Below are 24,839 nucleotides of genomic sequence, written 5' to 3'. Positions count from 1 at the left end.
TCTAAATAAAGGACCTATCTAGTCTTGAAACTATCTGAAGATTTAGCACAAAATCCTTGGATAACTCATATGCTGATCTGGAAATAGTTTTGTAGTTTTATTGCAATTGTTTATGAAATGTATTTGGATAAAGTGATTTTCTCCTCTTGACTTTACTTTTCTTCTGCCATTTTTGTTTTCTTCTTAGTACATGGGCTGGTTTATGCTTCTCTGTTCTGTTTAGTTTTCAATGAAAGCTATCGCAACCTGCAAGCTATCTAGCTATGAAATAAGAAAGGTATTTTTATCTTTTTTTATTATGGACTGGTACAGAAGCAGAACTGATTTCCTTTCACACATAACTGAACCAATTGAATAATAATCTACAGTTCACATTGAACTATAATAAGGATAGTATTTCTTTTTTGGATATTTTGATCAAGAGACACAGAACGAATATTAGCACCACTTTATATCGGAAGCCGCCGCTGACTGAATGCAAAAACTTGTTGCAATTTCAGAGCCACCATCCTTTTAAGTGTGGTCTCCCCATAAACCAATCTCTTAGACTCTGATTACATTGATAAATGTCTATCAGGCTGATACAATAAACTCCGCGAGAAAGCCGGTGCTCCGAGGTGAGCGCCTGCTCTCCCAACACGCGCCCAGGCACCTCTCCTGGGAGCGCAATTCTTTATTTAAATTAGGGCCCGCACTAATAAGGAGGCGCTAGGAACACAAGCGCGTCCCTAGCGCCTCCTTATTAGCGGAAGCGGTGGCTGTCAGCGAGTCTGACAGCCGACGCTTAATTTTACCGGTGCCGGTTGTTAAACCCGCTGACAGCCACGGATTTGGAAAATGGATGTCGGCAAAATTGAGCGTCCGTTTTCCAACCCGCTAGCCCCGGGCAAATTTTTTTTTCTTTCATTTTTGGGGTCTCCGACAATATCGCCATGATATTAAGTCGGAGGGTGTACAGAAAAGCTGTTTTTTCTGCTTTTTTGTACACTTGCCCAGTGCCATCTGAAATTAACGCCTGCCTTTGGCAGGCGTTAATTTCTGAGAGTAAACTGTGCGGCTTGGCTGCACATTTTACTTTCTGTATTTTGGGTGACTAACTAATAGGCTCATCAACATGCATTAGTTTCGGAGGGATTGGCCGCGTGTTTTCCATGCGCTATTACCCCTTACAGTATAAGGGGTAATAATAGCGTGTCAAAAATGCACTGCCAAACGGGGCTAAACGCTGCGCTCGGCCGAGCATACCGTTCTGTATTGGCCTGAATGTAAGGATCTTAAACAGAGATTTTATGTGAGAAGATACCCGTTTACAGCAGTTAAGCAGGCTTATCTATGGGTGAAGTACCCTGACCACATGCAACCATTGGACTATAAGTCACGAACATGGAATGAGGACTTAAAATGTGTACTGAAATATTCAAACCGGCCAACAAAGTAGCAGCATTGATCAAGTGACATTGGCACATTGCTGCTACCCATTCTATTTTTCAGACACCTCCACGGATATCATACATGCATGGTAAAAACATCAGGGATCAAGTGGTCCGAGCGGCACCCCTTTACATTTTAGAGAGTGCAGAGGCAGCAGGTAATTTTGTGTGAGGGCAGTGTGACATGTTTGGGTTCTCTATGACAGGCCCCCAGTGGCAGCACCCTACTTCAGGATTTACCATTCAGCACAAAAGCCACACAGACTGTAATAAATATTCCACATTTTTCAATTGCGATGTCATTGCTCACTAATATATATTGGACGTACAAGCCATTCCATTCGGGTGCATCTCATAGAATATCACAGTTATATAAAAACATTTAAAGTGAAAGCTCCAATAGTCCAGCACTGCTTGAATGAGGAACATGATTTTTCTCAATTATTTTGGACAGTTTTGCAAACTGTGAAATCCACGCTGAGAGGGGTTGACCTGTCATTCCTATCAAATAAACAGGATTTTTATGTTAAACAGTGCTACACCATTTGGTCTAAAGGAAAAATTAGACTGGTACACATTATAGCTACTTTGCTCCAATTTTTCCTGCTTATGTTTTTCTGATTGACAGGGATTAGTTTTTCTGCTGTGTGCACCCCTTTAAAAATGGTATCTGCATCGAAGCTCACTTCTAAGTGCAAGGTCCTAATAAGAAGACACAGTTCATAATGCTTTGGCCCTTTGTCATAATATCATCAGATTTATTATGAAAGGTCTCATGTTAGATTCAAACTATGATCTTTGAATATCAATTTGCATCACTTAGACATTATTTTGTGTTGAACATGCCTAGAAAAGTTTTTTTACTAAGAGGCAGTATATAGTCATGTGCTGCTTACATATATTTTCCTTCTGTGTGTGTTTCAGCTGATTAATGGTTTCTTACCCCTGATGCAGATGTAGATGTTCATCGAAACACTGAATCAGTGTCAGGAACAAGTTGAGATATTTATTTCATAAGAATGAGATCTTGGAGACTGGAGCATTTGGAACATTTATTTTACAAGGACAGCATCCTTCAGAGATAAGTTTGCACATATTTTTATTTGCATACAAAATTTCAAAAAAGTGTTAAAAATTCAGATTGTATGGACAAATATGACCAATGATTAGACTTCTATGTGCATACAAAAGTGACGTCAGACACAAAATATATGTGCAGTCACTACTATTTGAGCTTAATTTGGCCATCAGTTGACTGTATGAGTGGGATTTTCTTATGTTTGTTTTTCTGTTAATATACATATATTGAAATATCGGTCTGGTGGAAACAGCTCTGCTTCAGCCACCAAGGAGAGATGTTTGAGTACTTCTTCTTGTACCATTTGCTGCTAACATCTCATTTATTCTGAGGACAGGAGCGTAGGCAGTTCCCTTCTATCTTCACATAGAGGGGACTCCATTTCTTAGTCCCCCTCACCCATGCTAGAGTACCAGCACAGCCTGATCTCTGGCCCCACCCCAACTGGACCACATAATTTCCAGGCTAGCTCAGCAAAAATGCTGGCCCACCTGGGGTGATAGGTTAGCGGCCAGTGGATTTGCTGCTGAAGGGGACAAATCCAAAATGGAAGCTCCTTTGGGAAAATGCAAAGGAAGCACCAAGTCCACCCCAGAACCCAAAACAAGGCTATTCTATTTCCTTTATTATCAACCTCAGACACTTACTAGCCTGCCTCAACAATCTCCCATTCAGGATCCAAACTATCCCTTCCTAGTGCCCTAGTTACCATATCCTCCACCTATAGACCAGTCCAGTTCCCCATGGAACTGTTTTTCTGCAAAACCATGGAACGTGTTTCAGCAAAACCAACCAAGCTGTCAAGGTTATATGGGCAGAATGAGAACAACGTCCCTGAGTCCTCCTGCATCAGATGCTTTATTTCTGTCACCCTGCAGGCTACCAACTCCAAGACACCTGAACCTGTCAGTCAGAATCCAGTTCATTCCTTTTCACTTGGGCTTCTTAATATATGTTTCACCAACAACAAATTCTCCCTCATTGCTGACTATATTGAGAATTTTCATCTCCAAATTTTGTGCTTCATTGAAAACTAAAGTAAGGTTCGTGGACCCTCTCTGCTGTGGAGAGGTTTGCTCAACCTATAGGGATGGCCCTGTAGGTCTTCCCCAACAGCTGGCGGGACTAGGCTGGTAGGAGCCTGGTCTGGAACTTCACTTATACCACCCAATTTTCAATTAGGTTGAGCCTTGTTGAAGCAGAACTTAGGCTGAGCCTTGTTGAAGCTGGTAATGATGAAAGTCCCGGTCACTTCTGAGGGTCACAGACAGATGGCAGATGAAGATGATCAGAGTTCAGGTTATGGTCAAAAGCAAGTGAAAGGTGAGAATGGTCAGAATTCAGGCTATGGTCAAATCCAGTAGTCAGTCCAAGGTCAGGCATAGAAGACACTAGGAAGCATGAAGACAACAAGGCAGGTCAGGCAAGGCAGGCTGGGCCAGGAGAGACAAGGCAGGCTGGGCTTGGAAACATGAGGCAGGCTGGATCTGAAATGCAGCATCATGTACGCAAAATCAGGAATGCAGGATTAGGTAAACAGGATCAGGAACTCAGGATGCACACTGCTAGGATGCAGGTGACCTATTACTGAAGCAGTGAGTGAGTGTCTGGAGAGGCCCTTTATAGGGCTAGGTAGGTGACATCATCCGTGGACACTCTGGGCATTTTCCCACTGCGGGCCCTTTAAGTTTGGTTGAGTCCGGTACTCCTAGGGGCACATCAGAAGGCAGGGAGAGCTGCGACATCCTGCCACGAGAGACAGGAGCAAAAGTGTCCTGCCACATGGCTGGTTGGGGAGCCTGGGTGAGTGCAACGGCTCATGGAGTCAACCTACAAGCTGGCAGATGTAAAAGTACCCCCTCTTAAGCCCCCTCCTCAAGGTCCAAGGCTTCAGTTTGAAGAGGAGTTGGTGGTGGAACTCTTTTACCAGATTACTTGCTGGTTCCCAGGAGTTCTCCTCTGGCCCACAATGTTTCCAGGCAATGAGACATTCCAATTTGTTGTGTCATCTGCATGAATCCAGAATTTCTTGTACCTTATATTGTGAATCTTCTTCAGCAGAGTTTTCTGTGGGATTGGGAGATTGTTGAAATGGCCAAGGAGAGAACTAGTGGCTTCAGTAGGGATACGTGGAACACATTGTGGTTTCGCAAAGTAATGGGCAGTTTGAGTTGATATGTCACCAGTCTAAGCTGCCAGAGAATGGGAAAAGGATCTATGAAGTGAGGTGCTAGATGGAGCGAAGAGGTGCCTAAATGCAGATATTGGGTGCTCAACCACCCCAGATCACCCACTTTGAATTGTGGAACTAGTCAACATCGGCATCCGCATATGTCTTGGCTTAGGTAGTGGCCTGATAGATTAGTTGCTTTGCTGTATCCAAAGATCTTAGAGTACCTCGGTAGTTAGGTGGGCTGTGGGGTAGTCCACACTGAGGGGCAGACGTAACGGCACCCAGGGATTTTTCTGTAAATGATCTGGAATGGAAAGGAACTGATGGTACTACTCACATGTTTATTATATGAAAGCTCCAACCAGGGTAGTAGTCATCTTGCCTTTTGTTAACATACTATCTACGGAAAGTTTTGAGAACCTGGTTGATCCTCTCAGTCTACCTGTTGCCCTAAGTATGATAGGCTGTGGAGAAGTCTAGGGTGATGCAAAATTTCCAACAGAAAGCCCTTCAGTAGCGGGCTGTGAATTGGATGCTCCTAATGGATAGAATGTGAGAGGGTATGCCATGTGATCTGAAGACATTTAGGATGAATAGACGGGCCAGCTCAGAAGCTGAAGGTAGCCCAGAGAGAGGTATGAATTGGACCATTTTAGAGAATCTGTCCACTATGATACATATTGTAGTGGAGCCATGTGAGAGGGGGAGATCCACAATGAAGTCTATGGGAATGTGGGTCAAGTGTTCCTTGGGGCTGCAGAGGCTGTAACAACTCCCAGGGCTGGACATGAACAGTTTGCACACAAATAGGGCAGGAATCCATGTAGTTTTTTTTTTTTACATCTTTCTTTCCTTGAGGCCACCAGTAGTGGCACTAAAGGAGGGCAAGAGTTTGGATACTCCAGGATGCTCTGCCATACAAGAGTCATGTGCCCATTTTAACACTCTTTCCTGGAGCCTACTCAGAAGTGACAAAATAGCAGAAGCGAGGATGATTCTTGCAGGATTGATGATGTGTCGGGGGGTCTCCGTTACATCTTCTGTTAAAAAAGAACAGAAGAGTGCATCTGCTCATAGGTTCTTCACAGCTGGTCAGTAGCACAGCTCAAAATCAATCTGGCAAAAGAAGAGGGACCAGTGAGCTTTTCTGAGATTGAGTTTTTGGGCTTGCTTAAGGTACTCCATGTACTTATGGTCTATGTATATGTAGATCTGGTGCTTGGCACCCTCTGGAGTACCTTCCAAAGCCAATTTTACTGCTAAGAGTTTGTGATTTATAATTGTGTAGTTTCTCTCTGCTGGGGAAAGCTTCCTGGTGAAAAGGAGCAAGGCAGAAGAGTCCCTTCAATATTGTGTTGAATGAGGGTGGAGGTATGTACCTCCACAATAAAGGAACATTCAGGGTCTGGATGTCACAGGCAGGGACCTTAGGAAGACGCGTTTTAGCACCTGAAAGGCATCAATGGCTTCCAGCAACCAGTTCCGGGTGCCTGCCTCTTTTCTAGTCAAGGCTGTAAGCAGGGCCACTAGGGTGGAATACCCAAGAATGAACCGGTGATAGTAATTAGCAAATCCTAGAAAGTATTGTAGAGCCTGAAGGCAGACCAGCTGGAGCAATCCAAGATGGCTTTCTGTTTTGCCGGGTCCATCAGGAGACCAGTGCCAGAAATGATGTAGCCCAAGAAGGGAAGTTGTTCTTGTTCAAAGATGCACGTCTTGAGTTTTGATTAGTGGTGATGTTCTTGTAGTCATTTATGCACCTGTTTCACTTGTTCTTGATGAGAAGCAAAGGACTGGGTGTAGATGAGGATATCATCTAATAGATCACGATGTAGGGATAAAGAAGATCCTGGAAGATTCAGTTGACCATGTTTTGAAACATGGCCAGAATTTTGCAAAGCCCAAAGGGTATAATGAGGTACTTGTAGTTCCATCCCAAGAACTGAAGGCTGTTTCCTTGTTTGATGTGAATGAGCTTATAGGCTCCTCTTAAGTCTAGCTTAGTGAAGACTTTATCGCCCTGCACATGACGAACAGATCTGAGATGAGTGGCAATTGGTAATGATTTTTTTTTGTAATGGCATCAAGGCCTTTGTATTCAACGCAAGGTTTGAGCGTTCCATCTTTTTTGGCTATGAAGAAAAAGACTGAACATGCGGGAGATGAAGAGGGCCAGATAACTCCCTGCCTAAATTTTCTTTAATATATTCACTGATGGCCTCAGCCTCTGTGTTACGTTCGTGCTTGCCCATCGTACTCGCTCCACCCTCTCTACCTGTGTGGCGACTCCCTCCGGGTCTGAGGGATGGCTTGCGGCTGCGGCATCTCCCTGCCGCATCTCTTCGGAATCCCCGGGTGGCCTGACGCTGCGGATCCACCATGTTTCTGATGACGTAAGGGCGCGCACATGCGTGCGCTCCAGACTTTGTACCAGCAAGGGCGTGAACCTCGGAGGCGTCCCCCCGTAGTGACGTCATCCGCTTCCACCTTAAAAGGTCTTTGCTTGCAACTACGAATCGAGTTAGCAAGGACTCTAATCTTTCTCTCTTGGATACAATTCGCCCAAGCTACTCTGCCTTCTTGTACTTACTTAGGGTACCCGCTCCTCGGGGGCCCCGCTCTCTCTTCTCGATTTCAGATTACTAGACGGGATCCGGTACTCGCTCCTCGAGGGCCTACGTCCCTGAATGCTCAGAAGACTCCTTAATACCTGGAAGTGATCGCAAACGTGAACACAGTGAGTTCTATTACAGATAGGAATCGGTACTCGCTCCACGAGGGCCTATATTCCTAAATCTCTGAAGACTCCTTTCTGTCTATGACGTTATCTCAGGTACGAGATCGTGAGTCATTATTATCAATTGCAGATAGGAACCAGCACTCGCCTACGGCTTCTGTTCCTGAATACTGAAGACTCTCTGTTGCATAGAAGCCATTACGGATATCTACAATTGTGAGTGTATCTTCTACTACTGGTTATGTATCCAGCATACCCTGGTTACTCACTATTTATAGTCTCTCTCTACAGCTCAGCAACCCAGAGACTGCAATTCCAGTGTCAGACGGACTTCAGCCCTGCCGGGCACATCAGCTCACTACTGCCACCTCTGGTGGTTCTACTTCCTGTCTAATAAAGAACTATTTGTGTTTGTCTCCATACTCCAGCCTAGCCGGTGGTCCCTCTCAGGATATCCTCCTGGGGGCGTTGTCATCTGCCATCGGCCCAAGGATTCACCAATTTACATTAAGTGTTTATTTCTTACACTGCTGAAGAGGTATCCTACTGACTGCCACTCGGTGGGAACCAACCCACAATAGATCATTAACTCTGCCCACAGAGTAGTGCCAACTGCTGGCTCCTCCCCTTGGGGGAGCATCATTGAACACTCTGGTGGGGACAATGAATAGACTCTTCCTTGTGGTTTTATCAGGGAGAAGTTAAATTCTGCAATCATAAGGGTGATGAGGCAGTAGCATTTCTGCCCACTGCTTAGAGAATACATCAAAGTAGTCTGCATACTGCGGAGGAATTCTGGGCACTGTAGCCACTCTGGCTAATCAAACTGGATGCTGAAGGGATGCCAGGTAGGTGGCAGAACAATAAGGACGTCATTGGGCTACTTTAAGAGAGGTCCAGTCGGTCATGGCCTGATGCTGTTGGAGCCACAGCAGACCCAAAACAATGGGATTCACAGCTTGAGGGATCACGTGGAATGAGATAGTTTCTGATTGAGGAAGCAGAGTATGTAGAGATAAGGGAATGATCATTTTTGTAAGTTGGCTAGGAAGGGGATCCCCATAGATGGAGGAAATAGTCACTAATTGCTTCAGTAGAGTGGTAGGCTTTGTAGGTTTCGTGGACCCTTGGCCTGAGGTGGGAGTTGACTCTCCCTGTGGGGTTAAAACCACAGAGCCCCACCTATTGGAGGCGAGGTGGAATGGAAGCACAGGCAACTGGACCACGGCTGTGGCCCATGAGAAAGGAGGCGTCGCCGAGCTGTCTGTGTCACAGCCACATGATCGCAGACACCTGCACTGTAGCAATACTGCGGGGTGCCCCGAGGAGTGGGTCTGAGATAAACAGCACCAATGTATTGCATGCAGGGTAGGTCAGGAGATAGAACAAACCAGAGAAAGGATCTCCCAGGCATAGACACACTGAGCAGGCCTGAGGAGCAGGAAAGCGTAGAGACTGAATGTCCAGTATTAACTCTGACACTATTCCAAGGAGCGGGGAAGTGTCGAGACAGGATCTCTGGTGTAGTAACACTGAGGCTATCCCGAGGAGCAGGAAAGCATAGAGACAGGAACTCCGGTGTGGCAATGCTGAGGCTGCCCCGAGGATCAAGTTAGCATAGAGACAGGATCTCTGGTGTAGCAATGCTGAGGCTACCCCGAGGAGCGGGGAAGCGTGGAGACAGGAGCTCTGGCAGAGTAGTGCTGAGGCTACCCTGAAGAGCGGGGCAGCGCAAGACAAAGTCCTGAAAAGGAAGCCAAGAGCAGGCCCCTGAGGAGCAGGTACCCAAAGCCAGAGTCCAAGATACAGAGCAGGGATCCAAGGCAGGATCCAAGGCAGGATCCGGAGAACAGGAACAAGCACCAACGGAGCTCAGGGAACTCGTTGTCAAGTCGATTAGCGTAGGCCAAAGGAGGTGCTTAAATATCTCAGGCTTCTGATGTCATCAGTCGGGAACGCCCCTGAGGTTCCCGCTGTTGGGCCTTTAAAGGGAGGCCCGGTGGCACATTCGTGTGCCTAGGAAGGCCCAGAGTCATTGTGTAAGTCGGCAGTGTCCCAGCCCCCACGTGGAGTCTCAGGAGCCAGGAGGTACACGGCGGTAGCGGCTAGCCACAGCCGCGAGTTCACCCAGAGTGGAGAGCAGGGCATGATATGACGTGAGTTGGGTCAGCCATGGCTGCCCACAGCTGACAGTCATCAGTACCCCGCTTTCTAAGCTCCCCCCCCCCCCCCCCCGGGGGGTTGAGTTTTTGAGGATGAGTGGCATGGAACTGCTTGATGAGATCCTTATCAAGGATATTGGTGGAAGGCTCCCAACTGTTCTCTTCTGGCCCAAAGCCCTCCCAAGACAGGAGGTACTCCCACTTCTTTCCATGTTTGCTCACATCAAGAACGTCTTGGACTTGGTATGTCTGGTCCGCTTCAGATGACAGTGGTTGAGGGTCTGGTGGTTTTTTGGAGAAGCCGGACAATACCAAGGGTTTTAATAGCGATATGTGGAAGTCGTTGTGGATCTTGAGAGAGGAGGGCAGCCGGAGTTTGTAGGTGACTGGACCCAAACAGGGGAGCACCGGAAAGGGGCCAATGTACCTGGGAGCAAAGCGAGCCAAAAGCAGCTTGAGTTGGATAAACTGGCTGCTGAGCCACACCTTGTCCCCCTGTTTAAACTGGGGGGCTTCACGGTGATGTGCATCAAAAAACTTTTTAGCCCTTTGGGAAGCTTGCTGAAGCAACTGCTTCATGCTGTTCCAGAGTTGGTGCAACTCCTAGGCTGTCAACTGGGCCGCTGGTGAGGGAACAGATAATGGAAGCAGTAGTGGTGGCAGAGGTTGACATCCATAGACCACCTGGAAAGGTGATAAGCCGGTGGATGAGGACTGATGTGAATTCAAGGCGAACTCAGCCCAGGGAATGAGGTTGGCCCAATCATTCTGCCGTAGATTAGTGTAGGCCCATAGAAATTGTTTAAGAGTACTATTTGTTCTCTCTGCTAGTCCATTGGCTTGAGGGTGATAAGCCGAGGTGAAATCTAAAGAGATGTTGAACGTTTTGCAGAGAGACCTCCAGAATTGGGCAGTAAACTGGACTCCACGGTCCGAGAGGATATGTTTGGGAAGGCCGTGGAGCCGGAACACATGGCGAATAAACAACTGTGCGAGCTGCTGGGTGCCAAAGGGAGAGCAGGCAGAGCCACGAAGTGGGCCTCCGGAGGGAGGAAGGTCCACAATGAAATCCATCGTGATATGGGTCCAGGGCTCACTCGGAATAGGCAACGATTGCAAGAGTCCCCACGGGCATCCCACTGGATGCTTATGGCGGGCGCAAGTGGGACAAGATTCTAATAGGCCTGTGTGTCCTTCTTCATAGTAGGCCACCAGTAAAACCGCTGGAGAGTGGACAGCGTTCTAGACTGTCCCAGGTATCCTGCGGTCAGGGAGTTGTGAGCCCAATGGAGAAGCCTCCGGTGTACTTGACAATGGACTGCAATCTTCCCAGATGGCACTGGAAAAGTGGAAGACAGGATGACCTTAGCAGGGTCAATTATATGCCGTGGAGTGTCAGGAACATCCTCCGGAATGAAGGATCTGGAGACAGCATTGGCTTGGCAATGTTTATTGGCTGGTCGGTAGCACAGCAGGAAGTTAAATTGGGTAAAAAGGAGGGTCCAATGGGCCTGATGATGGTTCAAGCACTGAGCACGGTGTAAATACTCAAGGTTTTTGTGGTCGGTATACACTGTTATCTGATGTTGGGCTCCTTCGAGCCAAGGGACGCCATTCCTCAAAGGCTAGCTTAATAGCTAGCAGCTCCTTATCCCCGATCACGTAGTTCCATTCTGCAGGGGAGAAGGGCTCATGGAGAAAGGCGATCTTGAGGTCCTGGAAAGAGTCATGGCTTCAGGTGATGACTAGGAAGGATTGGCCCCCTTGCGAGTCATGGCCATGAGTGGTGCAGTCAGAGTGGAGTAATGATGAATAAAGGACCGGTAGTAATTGGCAAAGCCAAGGAATCTCTGTTAGGACTTGAGGCCTGTAGGCTGAGGCCAATCGTGAATGCTTCTGAACTTCTGGGGGTCCATTCTGAACCCCTGACTGGAAACCACGTAGCCAAGGAAAGATACAGTCTCCTGCTTGAAAGAGCACTTTTCGAGTTTGGCATAGAGTTGGTTGTCTCGTAGATGCTGGAGGACGCGAGAGACATTGTGGCGGTGGCTTTGTAGATATTTGGAGAATACTAAGATGCCGTCAAGGTACACCACAACACATTAGTATATGATATCCCTGAAGACCTTGTTCATCAAATTCTGGAAGACTGCAGGGGCATTGCAAAGGCCAAATGGCATCATAAAGTATTCAAAGTGGCCGTCTCGAATATTGAAAGCAGTCTTCCATTCATCACCATTGCAGATTCGAACCAAATTATAGGCTCCCCTGAGGTCTAATTTGGAGACGATTTTTGCTCCCTGAAGCCTCTCAAAAAGTTCAGAAATCAAAGGTAATGGATAACGGTCTTTTAGGGTGATCTTGTTCAGACCCAGTAGTCGATGCAGGGGCAGAGCGAGCCATCTTTTTCCCCACAAAGAAAAAACCCGCTCCAGCGGGAGATTTGGAGGGTCGAATGAAGCCTTTAGCCAGATTCTCGTGGATGTACTTCATCATGGCCCGAGTCTCTGAGCAATAATGTGTAGATGCTACCCCCGAAGAGACTCCATGTTAGGCAACAAGTTTATTGTGCAATCGTAGGAATGATGCGGAGGCAACGTGTCCGCGGCCTTCTTGGAGAACACATCTGCAAATGATTTATTTATTTATTTATTTATTTATTTAGAGTTTTTCTATACCGCCATTCGCGATGGGAATCGCATCATGCTGGTTTACAATTAACAAGGTGTGACAAAGGGGATATAATAAGAACATTAACAGGTGCTAAAAGAAAAAGTAGCAGTTACAATAAAACAGGGAGATAATACAACTTGGAACGGTGAAGAGGTGATAGTAATTTAACAGAGAGAACAAACTTGCCAATTAAAAGGAGTTTGTAAAGTTATGGAATTGGCAAAGTTGTTGATTACCCTGTTAGGGTAATCAGAGTTGTTTAAAGGTGAATTACGGTTCACCTTTATTACGGCGGAAGGTTGATAAGTATTACGGCGGAAGGTTGGGAGGAGAAAGCGAAGTACTCAGGCAAGGCAGAGGCAAGACAGCCTCCAGACAGTCGGTGTGGCAGAAGGAACCCCAGTGGGAAAGTTGTAAAGTGGCCCAGTCAAACTGAGGGGTGTGCTGTTGTAACCACTGCAGTCCCAAGAACTGAGGATGTATGGCTTTTTCCAGAATGTGGAAAGAAATGGACTCCACGTGCAGGGATCCCATGTGAAGCAGGATAGGATCTCTGGTGTGGGTGACCTCACCAGGAAGTGGTTCTCCGTGCATGGAACAAAGAAGTAAAGGCACTGGGGAGCGGATGGTGGGAATCCGGAGGTACCCTGTCAATTGTTTTAAAATAAAATTCCCACCAGCCCCAGAGTCCACAAGAGCCAGGGTATGGAACTCCTGATTGTCCAGCTTGATGGAGACGGGCATTTTGGAGAATCGGTCCACTACCACCCATATTACTGTATTGCCCTCAGAGGGTGGAAGATCCATGATGAAATCTGTGGAAATGTGAGTCCATGGCTTCGTGGGTATAGGAAGCGGTTGAAAGAGACCCCAAGTTTTTCCTGTTGGAATTTTATGCTGGGCACAGCTTGAGCAAGAGTCGACATACGCTCGAATATCCTTGCGCATCTCAGGCCACCAATAATATTGCCGAAGAAGATTCAGAGTCCGGTCACGTCCTGGATGTCCAGCCAGCTGGGAGTCATGTGCCCAGGCTAGCACCTTGCTACGGAGCCTCTTTGGCACCACCGTTTTCCCTGGTGGTACCGTAAAGGTAGCAGAGATGATGATACGAACTGGGTCGATGATATGCTGAATGGGCTCCTCTGAGTCTTCTGCAGAGAAAGAGTGGGACAGGGTATCTGCCTTAATGTTCTTACTAGCGGGTCAATAGCGGAGTTCGAAATTAAAACGTGAAAAAAAGAGCGCCCACTGAGCTTGGCGTGGGTTAAGACATTGGACCTCTTGGAGATATATCAAGTTCTTATGGTCAGTAAAAATGGTTATATGATGTTGTGCTCCCTCGAGCCATTGACACCATTCTTCTAGCGCAAGCTTAATGGCTAGGAGCTCCTTGTCACCAATAGAGTAATTACGCTCAGCCGGAGAGAATTTCCTAGAAAAGTAGGAGCATGGGTGAGATCTTCCAGATGCATCATTTTGGCTGAGCACTGCTCCTACTCCAACAGCGGAGGCGTCTACTTCTACCGTAAATGGACATCTAGGATCCGGGTGCCGAAGGCAAGGTTTCTGCAGGAAGGACTTCTTGAGGTCCTGGAAGGCTTCTTCAGCTTCAACAGGCCATGCCTTGATGTCCGCCCCCTTACAAGTTAAAGCAGTGAGGGGAGCAGCCAGTTTGGAAAAGTTCCAGATAAAACTACGGTAGTAGTTGGCAAAACCCAGAAAGCGCTGGAGCGCATGTAACCCAGTAGGCTGAGGCCATTCTTGGATGCAGTTTAACTTGGAGGGATCCATTTGAAAGCCCAGATTGGAAATAATGTACCCCAAGAAGACTAGGGATTCTTTTTCAAAGACGCATTTTTCAACCTTGGCAAAAAGTCTATTCTCTCTTAAGTGTTGCAAAACTTGTAAAACATGTTGTCGATGCATCTGTAGACCCCGGAAAAAATCAATATGTCGTCCAAGTAGATATATCTCTTGAAATATTTCATTAATAAAGTGCTGGAAGACTGCAGGAGCATTAGTTAGACAGAACGGCATGACGAGATATTCATAATGGCCGACCCTGATATTATAAGCCACTGTCAGCTGGTGGAGCTGGCTGAAGCAGAGGTCCAATTGGAGCTTCATTAATACGAGCCCTCATTCCCCTTAGGTTGAGCCCTTGGATGCCGGGGATGGCTGGACTTAGGTGTCTGTGTGTGTGTGTGTGTGTGTGTGTGTGTGAGTGAAACAGCATATTCTGTCATTCATAAGAACATAAGAAATTGCCATGCTGGGTTAGACCAAGAGTCCATCAAGCCCAGCATCCTGTTTTGAACAGAGGCCAAATCAGACCACAAGAATCTGGTAAGTATCCAAAAACTAAGAAGACCCCATGCAACTGATGCCAGTAATAGCAGAGGCCATTCCCTAAGTCGACCAGATTAATAGCAGTTAATGGACTTCTCCTCCAAGAACTTATCCAAACCTTTTTTAACCCAGCTACACTAACTGCACTAACCACATCTTCTGGCAACAAATTCCAGAGCTTAATTGTGCGTTGGTCTTAAATGTGCCACTTGCTAACTTCATGGATTGCCCCCTAGTCTTTCTATTATCCAAAAGTGTAAATAACCGATTCACATCTACTCATTCAAGACCTCCCTCACCCAACATGGGGCTTGAACCCATAAAGCTGAAATTAAGAGTCTCATTCTCTCTCTCTTTATATATATCTTTACACACACGTGTTATAAATAGGCACATCCCTGTAATTCAACCCAATACATAGCTTTTATTTTGGGTACATATTTTTCTGCAAATCAGAACTTTACAAAGTTCAACAGATCAGTCTCTGTGCATGTTAAGGTAACCCCATCCCTGGGTGCGGATTGCTAACCAATGCGGCCATAAAAGAATTTGTTATATTATTTGGGGCAGGAACCTTCCCAGGCTAGCTTGGCACAGTCTCTTTATTTCAGGACCTGGATCCTTTGTTTTGTGGGGGGTGGGAGGGGGAGATTACTCCCAAGACCCCGAGAGCTAAGGGTGACGCCTTATGTCTGTCTCATTGTCCCTGGGGTAACCAGTGTATGCCTGTCCCAATGTGATGGATGTGCCAAAAACAATTGGAGTGTTATGGCTATTGATGTTTGGGTGGACCCTTGGACACTGTGGCAGCTGACCACGCCCATGGGGGGCAGTCCTGTGAGGGACCACGGTGTTAGGCTAGACTCTGGACACACAAATGCAGATTGAATCTTTATTTAAACAGTTTTGAAAACCACCAGAGGTGGCAGTAGTGAGTAGCAGATGTTGAGCCCAGCTGAGCGAGTATCCCACAGGACGCTGGAACAGCGGATCCTCTACTTGGCTGTGCTGTAGTGGAAAGAGACTGAGAGTTATGAGTACACAGTGAGAAACATACAGAGTCCCAGGTAGAATAGGAGAAGCTCCGAGACAGGGAGAGCAGGCCCTCGAGGAGCGAGAACCTGATCCCTTAGAGCAGGGAGACTCAGTGGTATAGTACTCACACAGCGATTCCACTAGACGAGAGGTCTGGCACTGGAATAGAGGGCAGGGCCTCGAGGAGCGAGTACCTGGTTCCAGGGAAGCAGTACTGTGGAATAGATGGTAGTTGTACTCACAGATGGAAACTGTTAGTGAAGTCTTCCAAGTAGAAAGGGTTGTAGATGCAGGCAGCGACTCAGAACATGGGCCCTCGAGGAGCGAGTACCGGTTTCCTGATAGCACCTGAAAGAAGCAGAAGAGGACCCCGAGGAGCGGGTACCCCGTTAGCAGTAAGAGTTCCAGATAACGCTGGAGTGGCAGAGTAGCTTCGGTACGGAGAGCGAATCCCATCTGTAATAATCTGAGAGAGTTGCTAACTTGATTAGCTAGCAAAAGAGGTAGGCTTAAATATCCGGGCAGCGTGAAGTCATCTCAGGGGGACGCCCCTGAGGTTTGCGTCAACGAGGAAATAAAAATGAGGGCAGTGTGCCCGTGCGCCCTATGGTACCTTGGAGGAGCATGGCGGGAAGCAGCACCAAAGCCGGTCCGGGGACACCGAAGAGGTCGGCAGACAGACACCATGGCAGCCAGTCCGAGGTGAGCGGGAAGAGCCGCAAGAAGAGTAAGGTAGGCGGGGCGAAGCCGTCGCAGACATGCTCGCAACATGGAGTCACTGTGCTAATGTCCAAAGCAATTCTTTACCGATGAAGAATGAGTGAAAATGGCACAAATCTTGATCCACAACAGCACAATGTATTGGTTTATCACAATGTTCTCCTCAATCTGTGCAGGAATGTCGAAGGTCAGCCAGGGAATTTCTACCCTGAGTGCTTGGAAAAATAAGTCCCCGGGTGGTCAGAGTGTCCTTTTGATGGGCAGAACCACCCCTTCCAACTGGCAAGGTTACAAAGTTACTGTATATGCACAGAGAGATGAAACTCTCTCTCTTTCTCCATGGCCTTGAGAGTCACCAGGTGGGTGTCCCTTTTGTGGTAGGTTTTGCCTTTACTCACTGTTAGATGACTCAAAACTTCTGTGCTCAAATGCAGTCCTTCGTACTTTTCTTCAGACTCCTGATGGGCGAGACCCCCTGGAGCAGGACTCTTGTTTCTCCAGTCAAGAGGAAGGGCAGTCAAAACTCCCTCCTGGATCTTGAAAGTAATCTTCCAAAAACTGAAGATAACACTGGCGTGTACCCTTACAACAGGTCACTGACATCCCCTTCCTCATTGAGGGTATGGAGGGCAGGTCTTCCCTATCCTGCCAAGGCCCAGACTCAGGGTTCCCCATTTCCTGGGCCCAGGTGCTGAGCAGGCTCCCATAAGGCTCTTACCCTCCTACCACTTAAAAGGTAAAGTTCCAAAAAATGTACGAAAGAGAAAGGATTTCAAACCAGACAGGTTGTATACTGGACAGGAAAGATCCCTCCCAACCCTGGTCAGGACCACCAAGCAGGGCTTGCTTGGCTCCTTTGACTGGGCCTGTAAAATAACAAAAGATACACTCCTCACTACTTCTGAACTCTCTTTCAAACTCAAAGGCCTGCCTCTCTAGCAGTAGCAAAAGTCCTGCTTTTAAAGCTCACCAGAGGGATGGTCATTCCAGACCTCGCAGAAGGAGGGGCTATATTTGAATAAATCCTTCCCCACTTTCATCCTGCACAAGCTAGCTGACACTTGACACCCAGGGCTTACTGATAATAGAACTGAGTGTCTGTTACATTAACATACCAAAATAAAATATTTTAAAACATAAGAGACTACTACAGACTGTAAAATGTTATTTTAGCATACACAGAAAACTTAGGGGGGTTGAAAAATTAATATGTTTTCCTTAATCTTTATTTATTACTCTTGTTTTGCAACTTTTATTTATTGAGACTGAGACCACTGCAAATGGAGTGCACAAACTGCAATCAAGGGTTGTTAAACAGACCCAAATATTAAACACAAATCCTACTTAGTGATTTAAATGAGCTTCAACAAAATGCCATGTAGCAGGGCATAACATTTTCTTTTCCCTCTCAGCAATTTCTCAGACATACATTAGGAGTCAAACCACCATTTGTAACCTTTTGAATTAGCATATTAGTGAAAGTTCAGCCCATGAAAGAAACCAAGGCAGACTTGAAGAGCTAGAGATACCAAGACTTACTTCAGCACAGTTTTTTAGAGCTCAGTTCATTTATCAATTGGGATTCAATTTTTGAAAAGTAGACTAGGGAAAAAGCAAGCCTGATTTACTAAGGCTTTTCTCCTATTCTGTGTCTATGGTAAAAATACTTTGTAAATGAGGCCACCAGTTACCTATTTGTGACAAACATTGAAATTTTTTCCACAAGTGAGATTCTCAGATAAGAACATAAGAATTGCCTTGCTGGGTCAGACCATCGAGCCCAGCATCCAGTTTCCAACAATGGCCAATCCCATAAAGTAGTTGCATTTCCTGTACTCATGCCCAGGGATAGCAATATTTTTCCTGAGTCTATCTAGCTAAAAATATTTTATGGACTTTTCCTCCAAGAACTTATATAAACCTCTATTAAACCCAGCTATGCTAGTCACCTTGAACATGTCTTCTGGGAACAGATTCCACAGCTTAATTGTGTACTGAATGGTTAAAGTACTTTCTACTATATGTTTTAAACCTGTTGGTTGCTAATTTCATGAAGTGTCCCCTTATTTCCGTATTTTTTGAAAGGATAAATAGCCATCCTTTACTGGATTCCATCCCACTCATGATTTCATAAACTTCTTTCATGTTCCTTCTCAGCTGTCTCTTTTCCAAGCTGAAGTGTCCTAGCCTGTGTAGGCTCTCATCATAGGAGAGCTGTTCCATCCCCTTTATCATTTTTGTTATCCTTCTCTGCATCTTTTCTAGTTCCGTTATGTCTTTTTTTGAAATAGGGCAAGCAGAACTGCATACAATTCTCAAGGTGTCATTGCACATGGTATGACACAGAGGCAATATATTTTCCATTTTATTCTCCATTCCTTTTTGGATCATTCCTAAAATTCTATTTGCTTTTTTGACCACTGCTCTTCACTGAGCCAGGATTTCAATTCATTGTCAGCAATAACTCCAAGGTTCTTTTCCTGGGTGGTGTCTGAACCTGTAGTTGGGATTATTTTTCCCTATGTGTATCACTTTGCACTTTTCTACTCAATTGCCCAGTCTTCTAGTCTCACAAGGTCCCCCTCTACAGCACCTCACAATCTGCTTCTGTTGTTTTAACAACTTTGAATAATTGTGTCTCATTTCCAAATCTGATCACCTCAATCATCGTTCTCTTTTCCAGATCATTTATGAGTATGTTAAACTGCACAGATCCCAGTACTAATCTCTGTGGTACTCACAAATGACCTATCTCTTTTTGCAAAACTGTGTTTTAACAAGCTACCAGTTCACAATAGGATACTATGTCCTATCCCATGAATTTTTCATTTCCTGAGAAGTCATTTATGGGGACTTTGTTAAATGCCTTCTGAAAACTATATCAACTATCTTATCTTTATCTACATGATTATTTTCATCTTCAAAATAATAGAAAAGTTTGGTACAACAAAACTTCCCTTTGCTAAAACCATGTTGACTCTTCCTCAATAAATCATGTTTGTCTATGTGACCAGTGGTTTTGTTTTTAAGAACAGTTTCTACCATTTTGCCTGGCACCAGTATCAGACTCACTGATATATCATTTTCTGGATCACCCTGGAGCCCTTTTTAAAAATTGGCATTACATTGGCCACCTTCCACTCTTCAGGCACTATGGCCTTTTTTTAAATGATAGATTACAGATTAAGCAATTTCAAGTTTCAGTTCTCTAGAATTCTGGGGTAGATGCCATCCAGTCCTGGTGATTTGATACTCTTTAGTTTTTCAGTCTGATCTATTATTTTCCATTATCACAGAGATTTATTTTAGTTGCTCAGAATCTGTACCATTAAAGAATGATTACCTAGAGAGATATCAGGGAGATCATATCTGACTAGCTCTAGATTAGAATATAAGACCATAAAAAATGGAATACTGAGTCAGAGCCACGATCCATCAAACCCAACATTTTCTATCTGACAGTGGCCAATCTGAGTTGCTTGGAAGAAAAGAAATACACAACAGATCCTAATAGGGAGATCAACTTCCTATTGTCCATTTCTAGCAGAAAGAGACTAGGTTCTTAAAGTCTGTCTAACAGATGTTAATGGACCTGTCCTCCAGAAACTTGATCAAACCTTTAAAAAGAAACTATACTATTGGCCTTGTCCACAACCCCAGTAATAAATCCCACAGCTTAATTATGCAATGACCAAAAAAATATTTTCGTAAATTTGTTTTAGATTTGCTACTAGTTAGTTTCATGGTATGTCCTAGTACTACTTGAAAGAGTAAATAACCATTTCTTATTTACTTCTTCCACTGCACTCATGATTTTTAAACTTCTGTCATATCCCTTCTCAGTCATTTCTGTCAAGCCTTTCTTCATAAGGGAGCAAACCCATGCCCTTTATCGTTTTTTTGTTGTAGTTCTCTGTAGCTTTTCTAGTTCTGCTATATCTCTTTTGAGATGGGGTGACCAATATTGCATACAATATTCAAAATATAGTCATACCATGTATTTTTAGAGGCAGTATGATATTCTCAGTTCTATTCTCTATTCTTTTAAAAATAATTCCTAAAATTCTATTTTATTTTTTTTTTACCATTACTGTAAGATAGCAAAACAGTACACAAGGCAATGGAAAAAATAAACTGGATGAATACTATAGTGCATAAAGAGAGATATTGTTAGTAGGAATCAGGAGGAAATAATGGCTCCATACAGGTCATTAGTGGGACCTGATCTGGAATACTGTGTCCAATTATGGAGGTAGCATCTCCAAAAGAATACAGACAGAGTAAAGTCAGGCCAGAAGAAGAGTTACCAAAATGATGCACTCTGTACCATAAGCCCTATGCACCTATATATGTATACTCTAGAACAAAGAAAGGGAGAAGGATTAAATTGATACATGCACAAGAAGATAGCATTTTCCAGTGGAAAGAAATTTCTAGAACAAAAGATCATGATATGAGGCTCAAAGCATTATTCCCTATGAAGAAACAAGGAAATATTTCTTCACAGAAATGGTGGTGGATACATGAAAATGTCTCCAAGTGGAGGTGGTGGTGACCAAAATAGTAACATGATTAAAGAATGCATTGGATAAGCACAGAGTATCCTTAGTTGTGAGAATATGACACTGAAGTTCTATTATGAGAATGTTCTACAGTACTGTGTTAGGAATGGGCAGACTGGATGGGCCTCACTGTACTTATGTGCCTTTGTATTGTATGCTTCTATGAGAAGGCTCTGCTATTTTAAATCAGGCTATACCTATTTGTCACCTATGGATTCCATAAGTTTGAGAGAAATACCTACAGTACCTAAATGTAAACCGATGTGATATCTCAGATCGAATGTCGGTATATAAAAATAAATAAATAAATAAATAGATAAAATAAATGAACTAAAAGGAAAAGTGGCACTGGTTTTGAATTTACTTTGTTATGATCCACTAGGTCATGGATTCATGGTTCTGCTATTTATGTGTAAATCACTCATGAATCATGAAGTAAAAACATAAAATAAAGCACAGTAAAAAAAAAAATTGATTGTGTCCTGTGCTGATAAAGAACTGATATGTTTCTTTATCCGATATTTAAAGCTGCAGAGATTATCAGAATCACCCAAGTTTAATTGGTGCAGCCATAAGGATTCTATATTATATTGATGCCATGATAAAACCCCTCACTTCATCTCTAACACATTCACTACCAATAGACACAAATATCAAGGCAGCAGGTCCAAAGAATAATATTCACACTCTTTGAGATGTGTGTTAAACACGATAGAGTCAAAGCAAAATACAGCAGGGAAAATAATAGTATTTCCCTGGACCCGTTAATCTTCAAATTCATTATCTACCCCTAGCACTCATTTAGGGCATGCACAACCCTAAAGAAATAGCTGTGTTTTAAGGCATCTGCCTATTACATTTGTGTTTCAAGATTAAATACCAGAAAGGTTAACTGAGCCTTTCATCCTTCTGAGGCAGATAAAATAATTAGCAATTGTAACTACATAATTGCTTATTGGTTGTAAAATGCTTTTTATATAAGTACCATAAAACACTGCATTATACTGGCTCTGGAGAATATGCACAAGGCAAACAGCAAAAGAGAAGCTGTAATATCAACAACAAGCATACGATTGACTACTGGTATGACAAGAAATAAAGTTGTCTTTCCTGTAACTTACATATTGCTCAGAGATAAATTATATGTCATAAGAACATAAGAAGTTGCCATACTGGGTCGGACCGAGGGTCTATCAAGCCCAGCATCCTGTTTCCAACAGTGGCCAACTCAGGATACAAGTACATGTCAAGAAGATACTATACTACTGCTACAACCTACCACTTCTATAGTGCTACTCAACATATGCAGCATTGTACTATACACCTGTTGGAGTCCACATGGGTCTTAAAGACTTACCATACAAACTTGTAACTCACCCTATGGCATGTTATCTGTGATGTATAAATGTAAGTTTTAACAAAATAAACCTCCAACAGCTATAAAATGTCTCTTTTCAGCAAATAATCTGTAAATGCAACAACAAGCACTAAATTAAGAAGCACTGCTCTTCAGGCATGAACAATGTAGTATCATTCCAGAGCATTCACTAAAAGGATCTTGTCACTCAGATGCTAATGATGAAAACTAGCTCCCACATTTGTACCAATACAGAAAAAAAAAAAACACCCCTGCACAGCTAAGGCTCCCGAAAGAAACATTACTCTACACAGTATGTGATATTGAGTTTAAGGGGATAGCTCAAAAATGGGGGTGGGGGGTTCAAATTCCTGTAATACAGCAAGTCACAGGGGAGGCAGTGCATGACAATTAGCAACCTTTAAGCATTACACGAATTTAAAATACAAAACCAACTATTCTAGGAGGTTCCATAAGGACAAAAGGAAAAGTGTTTGAACGTACTTTCAATGTACTTGGCTTGTGTTTAATTAGATGCCATTTAACATACTGATACTAACTAATGGACATACTGCATGCTAACTTCGTTCATCGTGCAAGATTTCAGAAGATCGCAGGAAATAGCAGATGAGATGCTGCGTTATTAGAAGGAAAAGACTCCCCATGAATGCCAATGTAACATTATGCAGTCAGTGGAGTCCTAAACGCAGAGCCCCGTTTCACATGATGAGCAAAAGGGCAAAGACTGGATATCATTCAAAGCACATGTTTGTAAGCAAAAGATAAATATACAGGAATCACCAATTACTGTAACAATCTTAAGTCGCATTTCGCTTCCTAGAAACGTATTTTCATTAAACAAATTAGTTTTGTTTTTTTTAATTATTGTGTACAGGAAAAAATGGGTGTTAATTGCTCATTTTAGAAGAAGTTATTAATGTGAGCCTTTTCAGCAAACGTGTACAAAGGCAACTCGTTTCTATAAAGATAGCGCTGCATACATTGTCACTGCACGATGGTTCACTTTACTTGGATCTGGTCAGTTTACAGCAAACACCAATACCACAAAAAAAAAAAAAAAAATCTACTTACTGGAAACGAATAAGATTTGTTTTAAAAGTCGCTTGCTTGAAATAATGGCGCTAACATAAACCCAGGACTTTAAGCATTACTTCATGGCTGAAAGGTTTATCTGGTGATTAGTTTCCGTTGCTACGGCAGACGAGATGCTAGAAAGCAAGACAAAGACTGATAGGAGTAGGATTTGCAGCTCCCGCTGCTTTGGCCGGCACCCGCCTGGGCAGCAGGTCCGGAGGAGGTGCGCGTGAAGCCAGCAGCCCGGGCTCGCGCGCCTCTCCAGGTCATCGCAGCCTCCCCTTCCCGTCACAATTAAAGGAGAGCGGCTCCGCACGCGCGCGCACCTAGAGAGCGCCAACCTACCGCTTCCCCTTCTCCCGCGTCGCCTCTGCCTCCTCGGCGCCCCTCTCGCCGCCTGCTTCTCGCCCCCCTTTCGGCTCAGGCTGCAGCCCGGCTCTCCCTTCGGAGCGTGGATTTGAATCGCATTTATTTACTTATTTTGCCTGGCGCGCTTTCTCGTTCCCCCCTTCTCTGTCCAGGTTACGGCGGCGCCCCCTCAGCGACCTTTGGCGCCTTTTCCTGCCTTCCTCTGCAGCTCAGCGCGCGCGCTGCGGACACGCTCCTCCGTGACTTTGTCCACGCGCGGGCAGCTGCCACTTTCCGCAGCAGCGCTTCTCGGGCAACAGCGTATTGAACTAGCGGCACCGGATTTCTTTACTTTGGATTTGCTTTTGCTGCTGTTAGGTTGTTGTTTTTTTTTTTTTTTTTTTTTTGCTGTTGTTGCTGTTTACACAAGAATAAAAGGGGCCCGACTGGACCTAATGAGTTTCGGTTCCTTGCATTCCTTCGCTGTCCTACGCGGGTCTCAGACCCCAAAGCTCGGATCGGCCTGAGGAGGCGCTGGGTTTTAGAAGGAGTCTCTGGTGCACGTGACCAGGCGCGGGTGGCGGGGGACTGACGGGCTGCACGCCGCCTGGGAGCTGCTAGTGACTGGCAGCGAGAGGAGGCTGCAGTATAGCCTCACCACCCACACCACCCACAGCAGAGGGCCGTATATAATGAAACATGCTTCTCCCCCAGCTATCTACACAAGCCCATATGTTCAACACAATATCACGCATCATCCCAACACAGGTTCTATTCCAGCAGCGGCTTCGCGGTCTCATGTACAAACAAGTACGCGTTCGGTACCTATGGCAGTGCCACATATCATCTCATAACACAGAAAGATACCTGCCACTACTTTAGCAACATTTTAAAGGCAACCAGCTTTTGTAAACTTCCAAAATATTAGCACATGATTAGCTTGCTACATTGGGAGTTAAAAAAAAATTGCTGCATTGGCCTGTGTATACATATACACGTACACACGAAAGTGAGTAAATATGTGCATGCAAATTAGAATGCCTCCATGCAAATCTCATGTTAACCAATTAGCTTTAACTCCCCAATGTAGAGAGGAGCGTAAGCTTAATTCTTGTTT

At 44.7% G+C, this 24,839-nt stretch overlaps 1 protein-coding gene across 2 annotated transcripts in view; it reads right to left on the bottom strand.

The window, feature by feature from the left end:
• NPY5R (neuropeptide Y receptor Y5) overlaps positions 1-24,224 on the bottom strand; it is a 30,030-nt gene extending 5,806 nt beyond the window's left edge. The window contains exon 1 of one of the 2 annotated variants that reach the window (XM_029618740.1): positions 23,372-24,224. The gene's annotated coding sequence lies outside the window, so the exon portion shown is untranslated. The remainder of the gene's footprint in view (positions 1-23,371) is intronic. The other variant, XM_029618803.1, reaches the window with a different exon arrangement.
• Positions 24,225-24,839: the final 615 nt, after the last annotated feature.

Source organism: Rhinatrema bivittatum, chromosome 1 (genome assembly GCF_901001135.1).
Source record: "Rhinatrema bivittatum chromosome 1, aRhiBiv1.1, whole genome shotgun sequence".
NCBI lineage: Eukaryota > Metazoa > Chordata > Amphibia > Gymnophiona > Rhinatrematidae > Rhinatrema > Rhinatrema bivittatum.
The sequence above is the reverse complement of the archived record's forward strand: the minus strand, read 5'-3'. Positions and strand labels throughout refer to the sequence as shown.